The sequence below is a fragment of the Drosophila teissieri genome, chromosome 3R (genome assembly GCF_016746235.2).
Source record: "Drosophila teissieri strain GT53w chromosome 3R, Prin_Dtei_1.1, whole genome shotgun sequence".
Classification (NCBI taxonomy): Eukaryota; Metazoa; Arthropoda; class Insecta; order Diptera; family Drosophilidae; genus Drosophila; species Drosophila teissieri.
In genome coordinates this window covers 3197394-3216551 of record NC_053032.1, presented here as the reverse complement: position 1 = coordinate 3216551, position 19158 = coordinate 3197394, and positions in this window count along the sequence as shown.

The window sequence follows — 19158 nt, the reverse complement described above, 5'->3', positions numbered from 1 at the left end:
GGGTTCCTGCAATTGCCTTAAGGGCACTGCCTATCATGTTAATGCTACGTGCTTGTCGGTGATGAACGGTCAAGGAAGTTATTAAGGTGGCTATGTGCTGTACGTCCGTTTTCAATACCTGTCTCATATGATCTTTGGGTAGTTTGTCTATTAGTTTCCATGTCTCGTCGATGTAAGTTTCGAAAGATGTCAGGTTCGTCGTGTGTCCCAAGTAAGTGTACGAGTCCCAGATTGTTACGTCTCCGTCAACTATAGGTATGTAGTCCGCGTGGGAGTAGTCGTTGAGTCTCAATGTCGCTTCGGTCAAGGTCATGGTTGCTATTATTAAACTGAAAAGATATAACCTAAAAAAAATGTAATTAGTTAAAAATGATTTTCCAAACGTCAAAAGCCTATTTAAGATTGTCCTTATGGACCACCCACCGTCGTACCTAGGTCTGCTTCCACTATACCTTCTGTGAATAGGGGTGATAGTTTATTTCCTAATCGTTTATTGTTTTTTATCCAAACCCGATCGCCTACCAGATACGACTTATAGACTCTTTTTATATTCATTTGGTCAAGTGTCTTTTGCTGAGCTGACGCGATTTTTTCTTTGATCTGGACTGTACTGTCTTTGGAGGCTGCGTGAATTATGTCTATGGGTCTCTCGTTTGTCACCGAATGGATTGACCTGTTGTACTTTATAGTTGCAAGGGGAATGTTTTCGACAGTGTCCTCTACCTGTGTTTCCAACTTATAAGAGTGTGCTATATCCCCAAGAGTGCCGTGGAACCGCTCGACTTGTCCATTAGAGAGACTATGCAAGGGTGGGGCGTTTGAAATCACGATGCCAAAGTTATTGTTGAGCATTGATTTAATGGTTTCTGAGTTCAAGGATTTCTCATTGTCGCAGTAAATTCCATTTGTTTTGGGGAACATGTTCAAAAGTTGCAAAAGTGGAGCTTTTATATCCACAATTGCACGAGACCGTATAGGTTGTACTACTGCAAACTTGGAAAACTTATCGATGCAGGTTAGAAAATATTTACCGGCAGTGGAGTAAACATCTATATGCAACATTTCTCCGGCGAACGACGGTATCGGGGTTTTCCCTATTTCCTGTTTTCTTGGGTGCCGATCATGTTTACTCATAGTACAGATTCTACAGTTTGCAGCTATTTCTGAGGTTAAGTGACCCATTTTTGGAAAAAAGTAGTCCCTAAGTATTTGTTTCGCATTTTCTTGCGCTGCTCTGTGCGCGCGATTATGTTCGGCTGTCGCAATTTCCCTCTGTTCCGTTGGGTTTACAATATCTGTTACCAAGTTCTTGCAAAATCTAAAGGTGGTGGAAGGGAATGCCGCGACTAATCCGTGTTGGATGGAAGCCAGTATGGGTAGCTCGCAATGAATTGCGTTGACTACGTCAGCGTTTACTGCATCTTTAATGCTTTGCAATAATGTGCTGCGGTCAGAGAAATGTAGTATGTGACGAGTTTTTGTCTTAAACAAAATAAGCGTCTTCTGATGGGGAATTGTTCCTTCTTCCAAAATAATTTGGTTCCGGAAACAGTTCACCGGCTTTTCTGTGGCTTCAATGGTATACGTGAGGGATTCTTCGATGTGGATGGTGGAGACATCCGAGTCCACTGAGTCCTCTAGTGCATTGACATTTTGGCGAGACAGGGCGTCTGCTACCAAATTCTCCTTTCCGGGTTTATAAATTATGTTCGCGTTGTGCTCATCAATAAAGGCTTTCCAACGCTTTATTTTTGCATTCGGGTTTTTGTCCGATACCGAAAAGGTTAATGGCTGGTGGTCTGTATAAATGTTAAGATTCTTAACACCATACAAGTAATTTCTGAGGTTCTTAAGTGCCCATACGATGGCGAGAAGCTCACGCTCATTTGTGGCAAAATTTACCTCATTACCCCGCAGTGTTCGCGATATCATCGTTATCGGGCGGCCGTCTTGAGACAGTACCGCTCCCAGTCCGTAGCCAGACGCATCTGTTGTGAGGTCAAAAGGCTTTTTGTAATTTGGGTAGGACAACATTACATCTTCGGAGGCCAGTATGTTTTTTAGCCTATCGAAGGCTTCATATTGCTCTGGTGACAACTCGATTATCACCTTTCTTGAGTAGTTGGCACTTACTTTGCCATTTTCGCCTTTCAAGATATCTGTTAGGGGCCTTGCGATTTTGGCAAAGCCCGCTATGAAGCAGCTATAGTAGCGTGCTAGACCTAAAAATGACCTAAGAGCGAATAGTGTTTTTGGTGGGGGAAAGTCCTTAATAGCCTTAATTTTATCGGGCGAGGACTGAATCCCGCCTCTGCACAATGTAAATCCCAAATATTCCACGCTTTTCTTGAAAAACTTGGATTTTTCTTGAGACACCCGCATGCCTGCGTTCCTAAGGTTTTTCAAGACCCACTCAATGTCTCTGACGTGGTCTTCTTTGGACTTGGAGAAAATTATTACGTCGTCGACGTAAACATAACATATCCTACCAATTTGTTCGCGAAGCACATCATCAATGGCTCGTTGAAAAATACTTGGGGCATTTTTTAGCCCGAAGGGGAGTCTACAAAACTCGTACTTCCCGTTGTTGACAGAGAACGCTGTCTTTTTCCTGTCTCTTTCAACCAATTCGATCTGGTGAAACCCTGACTTGAGGTCCAGCGTAGTAAAATACTGAGCCTCGCCCAAATTTGACAATATAGTCGAAATGGATGGGATAGGGTATTTGTCGTCGGTTGTCTTATGATTTAGTTTCCTAAAATCAATAACCAGGCGCTTTTGTTTGTGACCCGCTTCGTCGATGCTTTTTTTGTCGACGACCCATATCGGGTTATTGTAAGGAGACTTTGACGGTCGTATTATGCCGTTCGCTAGAAGTTGTTTAACTTCTGCATTGACAAAGTCAGACACGCCCTTTGGATACGGATACAGTTTTGAGTAAACTGGTTCGCCATCCGTTGGTATGGTGGCAACCGTATTTATGTTGTACGGTAGGGACTCATTAACGTCCGCAAATGCCTTTACCATTTTTTTTATCATACTATCAAAAGTGAGTCTGATAGCAGGAGGGACATCTGCGTCATTAATTTGGATATGGTTCACCTGTTGACATTTGGTGAACTCGATTTTTTCTATCCCATGGTCATGTTTAATGACTTTGTTTGTCAGATCTATTTGAGCATTGACCTGTTTTAAGAGGTCAAGGCCAATAATGCCATCAAAGTCATTAAGTGACTCTAGCATGAAAAAATAGGACTTTACATCGAAAAGGTGGATGAGGCATTTCTGCTCGATCTTAGTGTGCCCATGAATTGATTTGACTTGAAAAGGGCTGTCAACTGACACCCAATGTGCCAGTTCGGGAAGGGGTTTTATATAATTTTTTGAGGCCCCTGTGTCTATCAGAAGTCTGATAATTCGCCCTGCAACCGTTCGTCTTATGAACGGAAGCAGGGAGCTTCCGCTAAAAAATTACAGCTTTCGGCTCCGGACGAATCGTCCTCAACCTGTGTCGTTTCATGCTGTGACCGTGACTCGTAGTCACCGCTACTATCTTCTTGGGGTAGATGATTCAGGTTTTGTTGGGTCCTCATGGACTGGTCGACGTAAATGTGATTGTTCCTGTAGCCCTGTGCGGGTTGCCTATAGCGCGAGGAGGGATCCACCTCCACTGGCTCGGGGACTCGCCCCTGGAACTTTTGGTTGTTAAAGCGCTGTTTTGTGCTATTTGAGTTTTGCTGGTCATTTCTATCTTTTTGGTTCTTTTGGAAGTAGGGATTCCTGTTTTGAGGATTTTCTTCCTTTGCCTGTTGGGCGTTCTGACGCCAGTTCTGAAACTTTTGCGAATTTTGTTTTTGGGGTTTTTCCTCAAGGTGTTTTGAAAAATTTGCTGCGAAAATGCCTCTTTCGTTGCTTGATTCGGCCTCTTGAGCTAGAGCTAAGGCTGAGGGGAGGTCTATGGGTTGCGCCGGGAAGACCGCCCACTTCAAAGATTTTTTTAATCCTGAGACGAAAACGTGAAGCGCGTCGTTTCTAAATTTTTCGTTTAATATAGCTGCTGCGACGGGGTCGTGCGTCATTAGTGTTTTATTTGTCAATAGTGTGAGTTTTTTTTCGACTTCGTCGAAATATTGTATTAGTGGCAAGTTGCCCTGCTGAAGCGTGCTTAGTTGCTGTTGGATTACGTGAAGCGGTGTCTTGTCCGCGTATGTGAAATCTAACCTAGCAATAATGGCTTTAAAATTCAACACTGTGTTGAATGAGGCCAGCACAGCATCTGCTGGTCCCCTTACTTTGTTTCTGATTACAGCTACTGCCTGGTAGTGTCTTGAGGTGCCGTTGTATGGCTCGAAGACTTTATAGGCTGTGGAAGCGGCTTGCCTCCACGAAACATAGTTTTCTATCTTTCCGTCAAACTCGGGGATGGATTTTGCTACATCTAAGGGCTCGTCGCAGCGGGTCCCTGACACTATTTCAATTTCTTGGAAAATTTCTATCTGTGGTGCAGAAACTCTAGCTTTACTAAGCTGGTTTGTCAGTGAGGCTATCCTCTCTTCAAATAAGCGGCCTTGTTCCTCAAGGGCTGCCTGCACCTTTGCCTCCATCCGGGCAACCTGTTCAGTATTCATTTTTTTTGATTGCTCTAAAGTCCGCTCTAAGTATGAGGGTATTAGTTCGTCGCCACTACTGTCGTCCGCCCTTTCTTGGTATTGCCCCGGACACAACATAAAAGATTCAAATCGTTTCGGAATTAATTTTTGTTTAGGCTTATAGAGGTTCTTCAGCACTCTATTGCAACAGGCAGAAATTTACTTAAGTTTGTTTTAATAAACACTGAAATCTCACACTAGACAGCAATGAGTATTTTATTTACTTTATTTTAAATAAAAATGAACATCTCACATTTTTTTTTTACATGAAATTCTAACTTCGATCAAGAGGTGGGGTGGCCGCTGCGATATGCTGTTTCCCGTCGGCCGCTCGTATTGTTGATTTAATTCGTTCAGCTCTTTTGGCTGGGGGTCTTAATTTTTTGTATTCGTGTATTGTGAGTGCGTATTTTTTGCACTATTTTTGCACTGTTTTTTTTGCGGTTTTTTTTTCACAAAATTTGTTTTGTTTTTTTTTTTGTTCACTTTGAATCGTACCGCAACTCTTTGCGTTAGCTCGAAGAGTTATTTCAGTTAGATAATAGAGTAACTGTTCACTTGTTGATTTGGTTGTTCACTTTATTGAACCGTACCGCGACTCTTTGCGTTAGCTCGAAGAGTTATTTCGGTTAGATAATAGAGTAACTGGGTTCTTTTCCGTTTGGGCGCCAATTAACAAGACCGTTTATTTTAAGTAAAGGATCTTAATTTGATTTATTTATTATATCTCGGCAAAGTAACTTTATTTGTTTTTATTCATTGTATTTGACAATTGGAGAACAAAATTAAAACTGGAATTTAGGGCCAACTCCGTCGGACCACGAAGCCGCCGCTGCCGCTGGAAAGTCGGCTGAATGTTGAGTCAGCGTCTGCAACGGGCGGTCCGGCAGCTTACGCGTGCGAGTCTCTGGTTTCGGCTGCAACTTTGTCACGACGGCATCCGGCGTAACAGCGTTGTCAGCAAACTTAAGCTTGCGCGTGTTAACATATATTCAAATTTTGGTTTTATATAATTTCTATTGGATCCTGTATCTATTAGTATTTCGATTAATTTTTCACCTCCCAAATTACACTTAAAATAAGGTAGTGAGGAAGTGTTTATTCGTCTTCCCTTGGGGAAACTCTAGCGGTTTGAATATTGAATGTTCTTTGTCTATTGGATTGGTCTGTGGAACAGGTGGTCTTTTCCCCAATTCGAACTGTGGGCGATTAATATAATTGATCCTTCCTGATCGAATGCTATGTTCCACTTCCATTGGTTTGGGTCGTGGATGTGGCTTGGGCGCGAAGGGACGACCCGGAGGGGCGTACTGTCGTTGTGGATATTGGAAAAGTGGTCGTGTCATTTATGGGTATTGGTTGTAGTCTGCTGGTAAGGTTTTGCGGCAATCTGTTGTCCGCAGTACCAGTGATTTTGTCTAAAGATATTATTATATGAAAAATTCTGCGTAGGATTTCGCGAAGGAATGGGTGGTGGTGAGCGGGCCAATATATTTGGTGGTAGGAATGATACCGGTCGTGGATCTGCGTTATTAAGGTTTATATTATGTAATCTACCTGTTGCATTTCCAGTACGGTAGGTTTCGTATTCTAATATAAGACACAATTGGAGCGCAGACGGCAGGCCTGTAGGCTCCTTGATACAGTCAAGGCAAATCGCCTCGCAATCCGCGTATAAAGGTATCCAAGGCTTTGTCTCTGTAGGACTTTGTCATGATGTGACAAGTGCTGGTAGACGATTTGATAGAATTCTTCTACCGATTGTTGACCACTCTGAAATATGGTAGTAATTTGGTATTCGAGAGCACCAACGTCTCGCTTGTCAACGAAATAAAGTGTTAGGTATCTCGAGAAGGAACAGTGGAACATTGTAGGACTGAAGAGCCAAAATTGCTTGTGCCAAAATTTAATCCGTATGGTACATATGTAATATACTGAAATATTTGGGTGTGCCTGTCTGACTTGCGTCAGTATTCTATCGGTTTCTTTTTTCGAGGAACTAAATTATCCGCGAGTCTCTCAAGATCTGCTAGATTCGCGCGATATTGCGGGTCTATTCCCTGGTTTACAGAGTGTGTGAAGTCCGCTTGTGTGGTGGTCCAACGGTGAATCAATGCTAGCAATTAATCTGCCAGCGTCTCGCTAACTACGTTCTGAACTTGTTGCCTAATCGGTTCGCCCATGTTTTTGTTTTGTTGAAACTGTCTTAACTTAACTGTCTTAACAGTCTCTATATATAAATTTGTATCTGTCTATCTTCTACTGCTTGTCTGTCTACCCTGTTATTGTATGACTCATCTAAACTCTTCTTATCAGGTTGTTCTGATTCAAGCCAATCAACGTCGTTCGGCAAAAAATTTATTTTTATTTAAGAACAAAAATTTTGAAATGTTGGTGTTAAATAAAAGGAATACTTATTTAAAAAATTCCAATTCTTTTTAAACAAATTTTTGTTTTATTTCAATTCGATTTTTTATTCGTTTTTTTTTTAATATGCCCCCTATTTATTTTATTGAGAAATCTTTTCCTTAAATTGACTTTTTTTAATGATATCCTCGCAATTTTGTGTTTGTTTTCTTCTTTTTGTATTACATGAAAAAAATTTTTTCTCTTCTTTTTGTAATTAATTTTGTTTAACAATTAATAATCTTTTGTTTCTTTTCTCGAATTACTTTTCTCTTCACTTACAATTTCAACAATTTACAATAGCTAATTTTTATTTTATTATTTGTTTTATTTATTTTTTTTTATTTATTTTATTATTTATTTTGCTTGCTTTTTAATTTGTTTGCTTTAATTAACTTTTTTCTTTCACTTCTTGCTTATTACATTGTTTTTTCACTTAAAATAACTTACATTAATGTTGATGCGACCACCTTCCTTGATGGGGCGGATGTTTTCCTTTTTCGTTGTCCTACTGGGGATCCGTTTTCCATACTTCTCCTGGAAGGGTTCTGCGAACTGGTACTACAGAGCAGTGGTCCACTGATGAGCAATGAAACTGTTTTGTTTTGATTGCCTGCAGCGAAAGTCTCTCGATGAGCAATATTACTTTTGCGAGTCTCTTCAGCGGGAGGGTTCGTTCAACTTTATTTTTTTGACCGGCGTCGCGACACTTAGTTTATTTGTGTTTTTACTCTCGTACGCGATGCGGTCCCTGTTCAGGCGCCAGTTATTTTCCGGTGGTTTTTAAAAGTTAAAAATAAAATCATTTTTTTTTACCAATTCACTATGGTCTAGAATTCGTTTTATTTGGCATAAAGTCGATATTTTGATTTTAATATATCGTTGTTTTCTTATTTCAATCTAAAACAAATACAACATACATACATTAAACAAATTTTAATTAGAAGCATTAGAAGCATAGAAGCATATGGCGCAGCAACAATCGAAAAATTCAATTTGTATCGGATTGGATATACACGAAAATGAATAAAAACACTTTGGAATCCAAGATATAAAAAAAAACCCAAGATTTAAAAAAAAAAACAAGAGAGAACGCTATAGTCGAGTTCCCCCACTATCTGATATCCGTTACTCAGATGGTGAAAGTGCGCAGGAGAGTCTTCAACACTGACAGTTTTTGGCGGTTTGTGGGCGTTAGAGTGGGAGTGGCAAAAAGTTTTTTGACAAATCGATAGAAATTTACAAGACTAATATAAAAATAAAAAAATATCAAAACATTTTTCAAATGTGTGGGCGTGGCAGTTTTAGGCGGTTTGTGGGCGTTAGAGTGGGCGTGGCAACATGAATCGACAAACTTGCGCTGCGTCTATGTCTCTGGAGTCTGTATGCTTAATCTCAACTTTCTAGCTTATGTAGTTCCTGAGATCTCGACGTTCATACGGACAGACGGACGGACATGGCCAGATCGACTCGGCTACTGATCCTGATCAAGAATATATATACTTTATATGGTCGGAAACGCTTCCTTATGCCTGTTACATACTTTTCAACGAATCTAGTATACCCTTTTACTCTACGAGTAACGGGTATAAAGATAAAACAGGAAATAGACAAAAAAAAAATCAGTAGTTTTAATAGTTACATTCATAAATATTTTGCCAAGTATAGCTAAGTAGCTACTCATGGTATTCGATGTTACCAACTATTATTATTAGTTAGTTGCTTAGACGAAAATGCTTCTGATGAACGCAACAAAGTTTACAAAAAAAAAGAGAGAACTCTATAGTCGAGTACCCCGAATATCTGATACCCGTTACGCTGGGGGAAGTGCAAAGCAGAAATTTCCACACTGACAGTTTTTGTCGGCTTGTGGGCGTTAGAGTGGGCGTGACAAAAAGATTTTTGGAAAATCGAGAGAAATTTACAAGACTAACAACAACGTGAAAAAATATAAAAAAAATTTTTAAAAGAGTGGACGTTAGGGTTGGCGTGGCAAAAATATTTTTGGAAAATCGAGAGAAATTTATAAGACTAACAGAAATGTGAAAGTCTCTCCACTCAGCGTTAGAGTGGGCGTGGGCAAAAGTTTTTCTGCAAATCGATGGAAATTTGCAAAACTAATGCAAAAATTATAAAAAATATCAAAACTTTTTTCAAAAGTTTGCCCGGTTTGTGGGCGTTGTATTGGGCTTGGCAACATGAATCGACAAACTTGCGCTGCGTCTATGTATCTGTAGTCTGCATGCAGAATCTCAACTTTCTAGGTTTTATAGTTTCTGAGATCTCGATATTTATATGGATAGACGGACATGGTCAGATCGACTCGGCTATTGATCCTGATCCCGAATATATATACTTTATATGTTCGGAAACGCTTACTTCTGCCTGTTACATAATTTTCAAAGAATGAAGAATACCCTTTTAATCTACGAGTAACAGGTATAATCAGGCATGCTTTGCTAATAGTACGATTTCGTTTTTAGGTACTCCGGTTTTCGTAAAATTTTTGCTATCGTTTTGCTATCGGAATGTTTCGATTCTCATCGCTTCTTGCTGCGCAAACTCCTGTTTTATTTTATATCTCTAAATCAAACAACGTGAAATAATGTTTTTTATATTTGCAAATGCTTGTTTTGAAGCCAGGAGAAGGCATTTATTTCAGGGCTTTAGAAAATCTAGAGCTGCCACCTTTTTCACAGTTTTAATTCCGATGTTCGCAGTATGGCAACCTTCGCGATAGCTTTTGGTTACGTACTTATCGACCCTTTACCAAATCGTAAATTGTTGTTGCCGACGGCAACATTTTGTTTCTCAAATCTGGGGTGGGGTCAGAAATATATTTTTTATACCCGTTACTCGTAGAGTAAAAGGGTATACTAGATTCGTTGAAAAGTATGTAACAGGCAGAAGGAAGCGTTTCCGACCATATAAAGTATATATATTCTTGATCAGGATCAATAGCCGAGTCGATCTGGCCATGTTCGTCTGTCCGTCCGTCTGTCCGTCTGTCTGTCCGTCCGTATGAACGTCGAGATCTCAGGAACTACAAAAGGTAGAAAGTTGAGACTAAGCATACAGACTCCAGAGACATAGACGCAGCGCAAGTTTGTCGATTCATGTTGCCACGCCCACTGTAACGCCCAAAACTGCCACGCCCACACTTTTAAAAAATGTTTTGATATTTTTTCATTTTTGTATTAGTGTTGTAAGTTTCTATCGATTTGCCAAAAAACTTTTTGCCACGCCCACTCTAACGCCGACAAACGTCATAAATCTGCCACGCCCACACTTTTGAAAAATGTTTTGATATTTTTTCATTTTTGTATTAATCTTCTAAATTTCTATCGATTTGCTTAAAAACTTTTTGCCACGCCCACTCTAACGCCCACAAACCGCCAAAAACTGTCAGTGCTGAAGACTCTCCTTCGCATTCCACTAGCTGAGTAACGGGTATCAGATAGTCGGGGAACTCGACTATAGCGTTCTCTCTTGTTTTTAAATAACTAAGTGGCAGAATGATTTTGTGGGGATGTGGAATTAACATCAATAGACCACTGAGTTAATTATTTTGTCCCCTTAGTAAATAAGATCTGATTTGATATAAAACAAGAGAGAACGCTATAGTCGAGTTCCCCGACTATCTGATACCCGTTACTCAGCTAGTGGAAGTGCGAAGGAGAATCTTCAACACTGACAGTTTTTGTCGGTTTGAGGGCGTTAGAGTGGGCGTGGCAAAAAGTTTTTTGGCAAATCGATAGAATATTACAAGACTAATACAAAAATGAAAAAATATCAAAACATTTTTCAAAAGTGTGGGCGTGGCAGCTTTGGGCGGTTTGTGGGCGTTACAGTGGGCGTGGCAAAAAGTTTTTTGGCAAATCGTTAGAAATTTACAACACTAATACAAAAATGAAAAAATATCAAAACAATTTTCAAAAGTGTGGACGTGGCAGTTTCGGGCGGTTTGTGGGCGTTAGAGTGGGCGTGGCAACATGAATCGACAAACTTGCGCTGCGTCTATGTCCCTGGAGTCCGTATGTTTAATCTCAACTTTCTAGCTTTCGTAGTTCCTGAGATCTCGACGTTCATACGGACAGACGGACGGGCAGACGGACAGACGGACGGACAGACGGACATGGCCAGATCGACTCGGCTACTGATCCTGATCAAGAATATATATACTTTATATGGTCGGAAACGCTTCCTTCTGCCTGTTACATACTTTTCAACGAATCTAGTATACCCTTTTACTCTACGAGTAACGGGTATAATCAACGAATCTAGTATACCCTTTTACTCTACGAGTAACGGGTATAAAAAGGCATTTGCTTTTTCATTTCGGCCAGATAAAAGTGCCTGTTTTACAAATCGAAAAATTCTTACGATTTCGAAAACCGGAGCATCAGTTTTTCGATTTCAAATCGAAATCGTAAAAATCTTACGAAAAAAATCTTACGAAACGTTTTGTTATTGACTTGGCTAGCTATTATAGATGTTTCATAAAGGGGTTTTCTAGCATTGCAATACCCCTAACGAACATTCTTAAAGGTGAGAACGGGAAGATTGGTGCAAACCACTCAAGAAGCTGTATGGCATAAAGAAGTTAAACATATTCACCGACCATCAACCACTGACTGGTTGAATATCGAATAAAAATCCGCACTCTCTGACATCGCTAATCTCCATATCGAGGAGTCGTTGACCTACACTGCAGAGTCATTGGAAGAACCTTTGAATTGTTCCAGGAACCAAATAGTAACAGAGCATGCGAATTTTCCGTCTATAAAATCAATCATGCAGCATGGTTTAATCAATGCTTTTTTCTGAACTACATTTAGACATTGTAAGAGCCTGGTCATTGATGTAACAAAAAGAATCGGACAAAGGGAAATCATGACCACGGAACGCAATAGAGCAGGACAGGAAAATGTAAAGCAAGTCCTTCGTGACTACTTTTTCCCCAAAACGGGCCAACAGGCGGCAGAATTCACAACAAATTGTAAAACGTGTTTTAAAGCAAAATACAATTGTCACCCAGTTCATGAAACCATAGCGGAAACACCAATTCCCACATTCCCAATTATCCACATCGATATATTTTCAACCGATCAAAAGTATTTTCTAACTAGTATGGACAAGTTTTCAAGATTTGCTATGGTGATGCAAAAGCAATCGTAGATATTAAAATTATTTTGGATTTAATAAATCGTTTCTTTAACATAAAAATAGTTTACTGTGATAATGAAAGGTCTATTAAGGGGGTCGTCTACCTTCGCGCTCAAATTTCGGGCCTCTTATTCAAGGATGGATTGCAAAAAAACTACACATGACATTTAAACAACATTTTTTTTGTTTCATTAATTAATGCTTAAACTCAAAGAAAATAAAAAAACCCGGATGAAATTTTCTTGAAATTTTCCATTTGCGCGTCGTTGAATGCACCACTGTCGGTGCGACGAGGTCTAACGGTCGTAACAATATTTCAGCTTCAGAACATTGAAACAAAAAAAATTTTTTTAACTTAATTTTAAGAACGTTGACTATGGCATGACACAAGTTTTTTTTTAAATTGCAAAATTTTACAAAATGGCAGCGATTTGAAAAAAAATTTTACTCTGTGACCATGTTTTCCAATCTAACAAAGACTATAAAAAATCGAAAAAAAATTTTTTTAAAAAAGCATCTGTCATACCATAGTTAGATGTTTTGTGAATAAGTGACGCTTTAAAGATTTAAGATATCTTCTATATCTTCAAAGAAATCTTGACGACCCTTTCGAAAAACACTACTTTCGGGAAAACGCGTTTAAAGATAAATGACACGCTTTTGAGCGATGTAAATAGGCCTTGCGGGTCATGGTTGAGGCTCTATATCTCGTAAACCAGTATGCTTTCGATCAAATCCTTCACAGGGCATGTTTTCGGTTATGTCTATGCCAAAAAAAAAATCGATTTTTTCAAACCGCGAAGGTAGATGACCCCCTTAAGTCGCAAACCAAAGGAACCATCCTAGAAAACAGGTATGGTATACAGGTCTTGAATTCGCCTCCTTTGCCCAAAACATCTGATGGCCAAGTTGAGAGATTTAATAGCACATAGCAAAATAGGCCAAACAAGAAAGTATGTGTGACGACCCTGACGCAGTTCCTTCTAGTAAAATATAAGTTCTCTAATAGTTATAATTTCAAATGTAAGCCTAGCCCTTATGTCCCGTACTCGAAGTCCCACGCTTAATTGTTTTAATTAATTAGACTAAGTTCAACAAAACGTACAAGCTAGTATATTTTCTTGCACGCTTGCGGCAAGCGTGGTCGAGGTGCGATCGCTAGACTGGCGGAACGGGGCCTCTTTGATTCCGAGTCGCGAGGAAGCAGGACGTGTCTTGGCCACGCGCAGAAATCGGCAGTGAACAGAAGAGACCCGGAGCCACGTGTCCGAACAGTAATACGGTACCGCCTGTGTAACAAGAAAACCCCCAAGAGGAAAGCGTTCAATAACCACGTAAGCCGACAAACCCTACTCCATCAGGCAGCAGCCAGGGACAACCATTCATCTCCCATTTATCAATAAAGGCGCTAATTCTAAATATTATCGACGACGCATTTTCTTTCCCGTTTTTTCTTTTCGCCGCATCAACCTCCGTTAACCTAATTCCGGTGCGGTTTTGCGGACTTGCACGGTTTTGGTCTTCCTTCCGTGCCAGATATCACGACGCAGTGCCTCTTTTCCCCCCCTTCCCCCTATCAACTAACATGATTTTCTCGTAATAATAGTAAGCACTCCCGTAGCCTCTGAGATCAGCCGGAGTAGTCCCTTCCCGTAGCCTCCGATCCCAGACGGAGTGGTAATCCCCCCGGTAGATTCTGCGCCCAGCCAAAGGATTAGTCCGCCCTGTAGTTTCTACGGCCACCCGGAACAGTAACTCCGACCACCTCTGCGAATACCCAGAAGATTCCCTATTTCCTTCCCTCTCCTTTCTCTTTTCTTTAGGCCAGCCGCGAGTCTCGGCGCCTTAGTTTTTTAGTCTCGCTGCCAAAACCCACCCCCATTTTGCTTTAGCCAAGACATGCCCGGCTAGATCAAATCGCGAAGCAGTGCGATCCGGTCACCTCAGAGACTGATTAGCCGAGACACACCGTTACCGACCGAACTGTAATACCGATCGGCAGACAGGGCAAGGTGTCTCTGTTAAGTCCGAACTGTAATACCGATCGCCGAACAGCGAGGTGTCTTAGCCAAGTTTGATTCGTCATACAAATCGGCAAGCACAGCAAGGTGTTTCTGCTAAGCATGAACTAGCATATCAACGGTCGAACAGAGCAAGGTGTCTTTGCTAAGACCAAACTGTTTTACTGATCACCGGATAGAGCGAGGGGTCTCCGCTAAGCCTGAATTATACGGCCGACCACCGCACAGGGCAGTGTCTCCGCTAAGAGCGCGTTGTCCCCGCTACACCTGCCTGGCATCCCGCTACCAGTCGTGAAGTAGTACGGCCCGTTACCGCCCGAGGGCGCGTTTAACCACCCAGAGAACAGCTGGCACGATTCGAAGGGATAAAAGAATTGGCCAACATAGCCGAGTACTAAAAACTATAAAGGACGATCGGCCTATCAAACAGCGATACTTTCCCAAGAATCCTGTGATGCAGCGAATTATCGACGAACAGGTAGACGCCTTGCTAGAACAAGGATGCATAGAGCCGTCACACAGCCCTCCTTTAGTCCTGGTAAAGAAGAAGACCGGCCAATGGCGAATGTGTGTTGACTACAGACAGTTAAACGCGAAGTCCGTCCCGGACTCGTATCCTCTCCCGCGGATCAACCACATTCTCGAGCAATTGAGGAATGCGAAGTTTCTCTCCACGTTGGATTTACGCAATGGGTATTGACAAATACCGATGGCAACGGATAGCCGAGCGTGCACCGCCTTTACAGTGCCCGGACGCGGACTGTATCAGTGGCGAGTTATGCCCTTGGGTTTGCACTCAGCACCTGCGACCTTCCAACGAACATTGGATAGCGTGATCGGACCGGACCTTGACCCAAACGCTTTCGCATACCTTGACGATATAATCGTCATCGGAGCCAGTCTAGAAGAACATATGGATAATCTACGCAAGGTGTTTGAACGACTGAGGTGAGCAAATCTGCAAATAAACCAGAAAAAGTGCTCATTCTTCAAGCGAAAGTTGGCTTACCTAGGACACGTGACCAGCGACAGAGGTATACACACCGACCCAGACAAGGTAGCTGCCGTGCGGAACCTGAACCTTCCAACGAACCTGAGAGAGCTGAGGAGATGCCTCGGGATGGCGTTGTGGTACAGGCGATTCGTACCAAATTTCGGATCTTTGGTCCAGCCCATGACGAACCCGCTGAGAAAGAACCAGAGATGGAGGTGGGAACCGGAACAACAGAGTGCGTTTGGTCTCCTAAAGAGCCCGCTGATATATGCTCCCGTGTTGGTATGCCCAGACTTCTCCGTGAAGATGGCACTGCAGACGGATGCTAGCCACTACGGATTAGGAGGAGTATTGACCCAAGAGATTGACGACCACGAACGAGTGATTGCTTACGTAAGCCGGAAGCTGGACGCCGCGAAGCTAAATTACTCGCCAACGGGAAAGAAATGCCTATTGATCGTATGGAGTATTCGAAAGCTCCGTTGTTACCTCGAGGGCTACAGGTTCGACGTAATTACCGACCACCTGGCTCTTAAGTGGCTTGATCAGATCAGATCGAGAACCCCACGGGGAGGATCGCGAGATGGGCTCTAAAGCTGCAACAATACCAATACGATGTACACTACCGCTGCGGAAAATACAACGAAGTCGCCGATGCTTTGTCCCGACAGCCCTTCAGCTGCTCGCCCAGGACCACCACCAGTGCAAGTGGCTCCAACGAAAACTCCAAGAGGTCCGGGAAGAACCACAGAAGTTCCCAGATAACACGATTTAGAACGGGGAACTCTACCGACATCTGGGACACCGCCCTGACGATCAGGATAACATCCCTTGGAAATTGTGCGTCGCGGCCAACCATCGGACTCGCATTTTGCAGGAGTGCCATGACCCCCCTACCGCCGGACATCTTGGCATTCGGAAGACGATACTTCGAGTCTCGCAAAAGTACTACTGGCCCGAAATGTTCCGAGATGTACGACGATACGTTCGCCAATGTACGCGGTGCCAAAAGTACAAGTCGGAACAACGACAACAAGCTGGGAAGATGCTCACCCGACTAGTAAGTGAACCGTTCGGAATCTTATGCGCCGACATCGTAGGGCCGCTGCCCAGATCAAAGGAAAGTAACACGATGCTCCTCGTTTTCTTCGACAGTTTTACGAAGTGGGTCGAATTGGTACCCTTGCGCAGGGCGACCACCGCCACTCTAATACGGACCTTTCGCGAGAGGATACTTAGCCACTTTGGAGCACCAAGGAAGATAGTGTGTGGTAATAATACCAAGTTCACAAGTAAGGCGTTTCGAGACTTTGTCCAAGAGATGGGATTGCCCAAGAGAAATCCCACTGAACGAGCCAATCGTACCATCGAAACCATGATCTCTCAGTACGTCGAGACGGAGCAATTTATTGGCGGAATTGTCACTCGCAATCAACACGAGTGTCTCAGAGACGACCGGAGATAGTCCCGCTTTCCTTCTTCAAGCTCGAGACCCGAGACTACCCGGATCCTGGTACGAGCAGGTAACGCCTGGAACGGCCACCTCACCCCAAACACCGTCCGAGAGAGCTGCGCATCTGAAGGAAATCTCCGAACAACATCCAGAAGGCTAGCTGAGAGTAAGGGGAGCAGTATAATCTGCGTCGTAGAGTCTGGAAACCGCCCATGGTCCTCGAACGACTGCACCACCTATCCAAGGCTAGTGAAGGGTTTGCTGCAAAACTCGCCCCAAAGTTCGACGAACCCTACAAAGTGGTCGCGTTCCCCTCCCCCAACGTGGCCCACGTTCGCCTTCCCGGCCAACGAAAGGGTCGACTAGTCAACATATGAGACCTAAAAGAGTTTCACTCACCCTCTTCCCCAGGCCCTTCCGACGCTGCAGATGACGATCCTGCCGAAGCGTTGGTCCTGTCAACGGCACCGGACCCTGTCGACGAAAGGGCTCCACCAACCTAGTTGGCAACCTAGTGTCGTAGGCTCCTTCGGCATATAGCCGGGGGTGTCGGAGAGAACCGCCTGAGGCCAAGTCTGCCGGAGTTAACGAGCTCGACCGACCACACCAACAGGGATTCTGGCCGCGGCGCTCTTGTGCAGACTTACCCACATTCCATACACTTTCCTTTCGGCTGGCGAGAACCCAGACCGACCTTTGACCCACAGACGAGCCCTCTAACTAATGGGAGACAACCTTAAACCCGTTAACCTCGCACTGTGGCCCGGTGGACTGCAGTGACCCCATAGATCTATCTTCTTGCCCCGTTGCTGCCCATATGGCCCCCTTCCTAATGATCACCACGACTAAGACCTCTTTTTTTTATCTCAGGAACCACGAACCACACCACGCACCATGGAAGTCATCGTGATTGACAGCAGCGAGGACAATACCTCGCGCTCCGGGCAGTCGACGGCCACACGAGACCCCCGGCTGCGTCCAGGAACGACGTATGCTGGGCGGTCCACCGGGCCATGGCCGAGGGGTGGGAGCCAGCGAGGGGATTCTGGTCGAGCGACCCGATCCTCGTCAGGGCCTTCCTCGACTCGGCCACAAGACCCTCGGGCAGCGTTGCACTGTCCACCCACCAGCCACACGGAGATGCACTACTCTTATTCGCCACCATACTCCGGCCATAGGGGCGTGTCCCCATTCTACACCGACGCCCAAGTACGACGCATCCCCTCACGAGCCCCGGAGAGGTCCCACGAGGGTACAGGTACTCAGGAGTTCCGCGCAGACAGGTCGGACTACGAGGACCAGCCAGCATATGTCGAAGACGCGTCCGACAACGATTCGGACAACAGTACCGTGAACCAACACAACCGCAGCGAAGGGGTGGACCAGGAGGAGGAGATATCGGACTTCTCCGATGACGAGCACGAGACAGGCACAGGACAGGGAGGAGGAGTATTACAGACGCGGCGGACATCGGCTGGAAGGCTCCGAACATTTTGTGTCCAAAGGCGAGGAGCGTTTCTTCTACCATCGCGGTACCTGGGTCCACTTCATCCCCACGAACTACCGATCCGTCGTGATCGAGGCCCCGCTTCGTCCGACCGCCAACCCGGCGTGCCCTACCCCTTTCCGAGGGGATGGAGTGGCAACACGCCGGACGTGAGGATCCCCGAGGCCGTCTGGCAGGCACTAGAGGACCGGAGACCATCGGCACAGAGATCCCGTCAACGGTTCCGGGTCCTGACACCCCAAGGATCCTACCAAATCACGATGAAGACCAACGGGAGCCGAAATGTCTCGTTTCTCCCGCCGAAGTAAGGGGGGAATGTGACGACCCTGACGCAGGGTCCCCACAAATCCTGTTTCATCTCATTTCATCCATCTAATATGGTAGTTACAATAGTTATAATTTCAATAGTTATAATTTCAAACGTAAACCTAGCCAATAAGTCCCGGACACGAAGTCCAACGCCTGAGTTCCTTCTAGTATAATATAAGTTCTGTAATAGTTATACTTTCAAGTGTAAGCCTAGCCCATTAGTCCCGGACACGAAGTCCAACGCCTGAATATTTTAATTAATTAAACTAAGTTCAACAAAACGTACAAGATAGTATATTTTCTTGCCCGCCTCCCGAGACAAGAACACAGGAAACAAACCCAAGCCCCGATACATCGATATGCTTATCGATCACACCACGCCCGATGATCCGTGGCCCCGCTAGCGGCCAGCGTGGTCGAAGCGCGATCGCTAGATTGGCGGAACGGGGCCTCTTTGATTCCTCCCGTAGTCTCTGAGATCAGCCGGAGTGGCAATCCTCCCGGTAGCTTCTGCGCCCAGGCAGAGTATTAGTCCGCCCTGTAGGTTCTACAGTAGCTCCGACCACCTCTGCGAATACCCAGAGGATTCCCTATATCCTTCCCTCTACTTTCTCGTTTCTTTAGGCCAGCCGCGAGTCTCAGCGCCTAAGTTC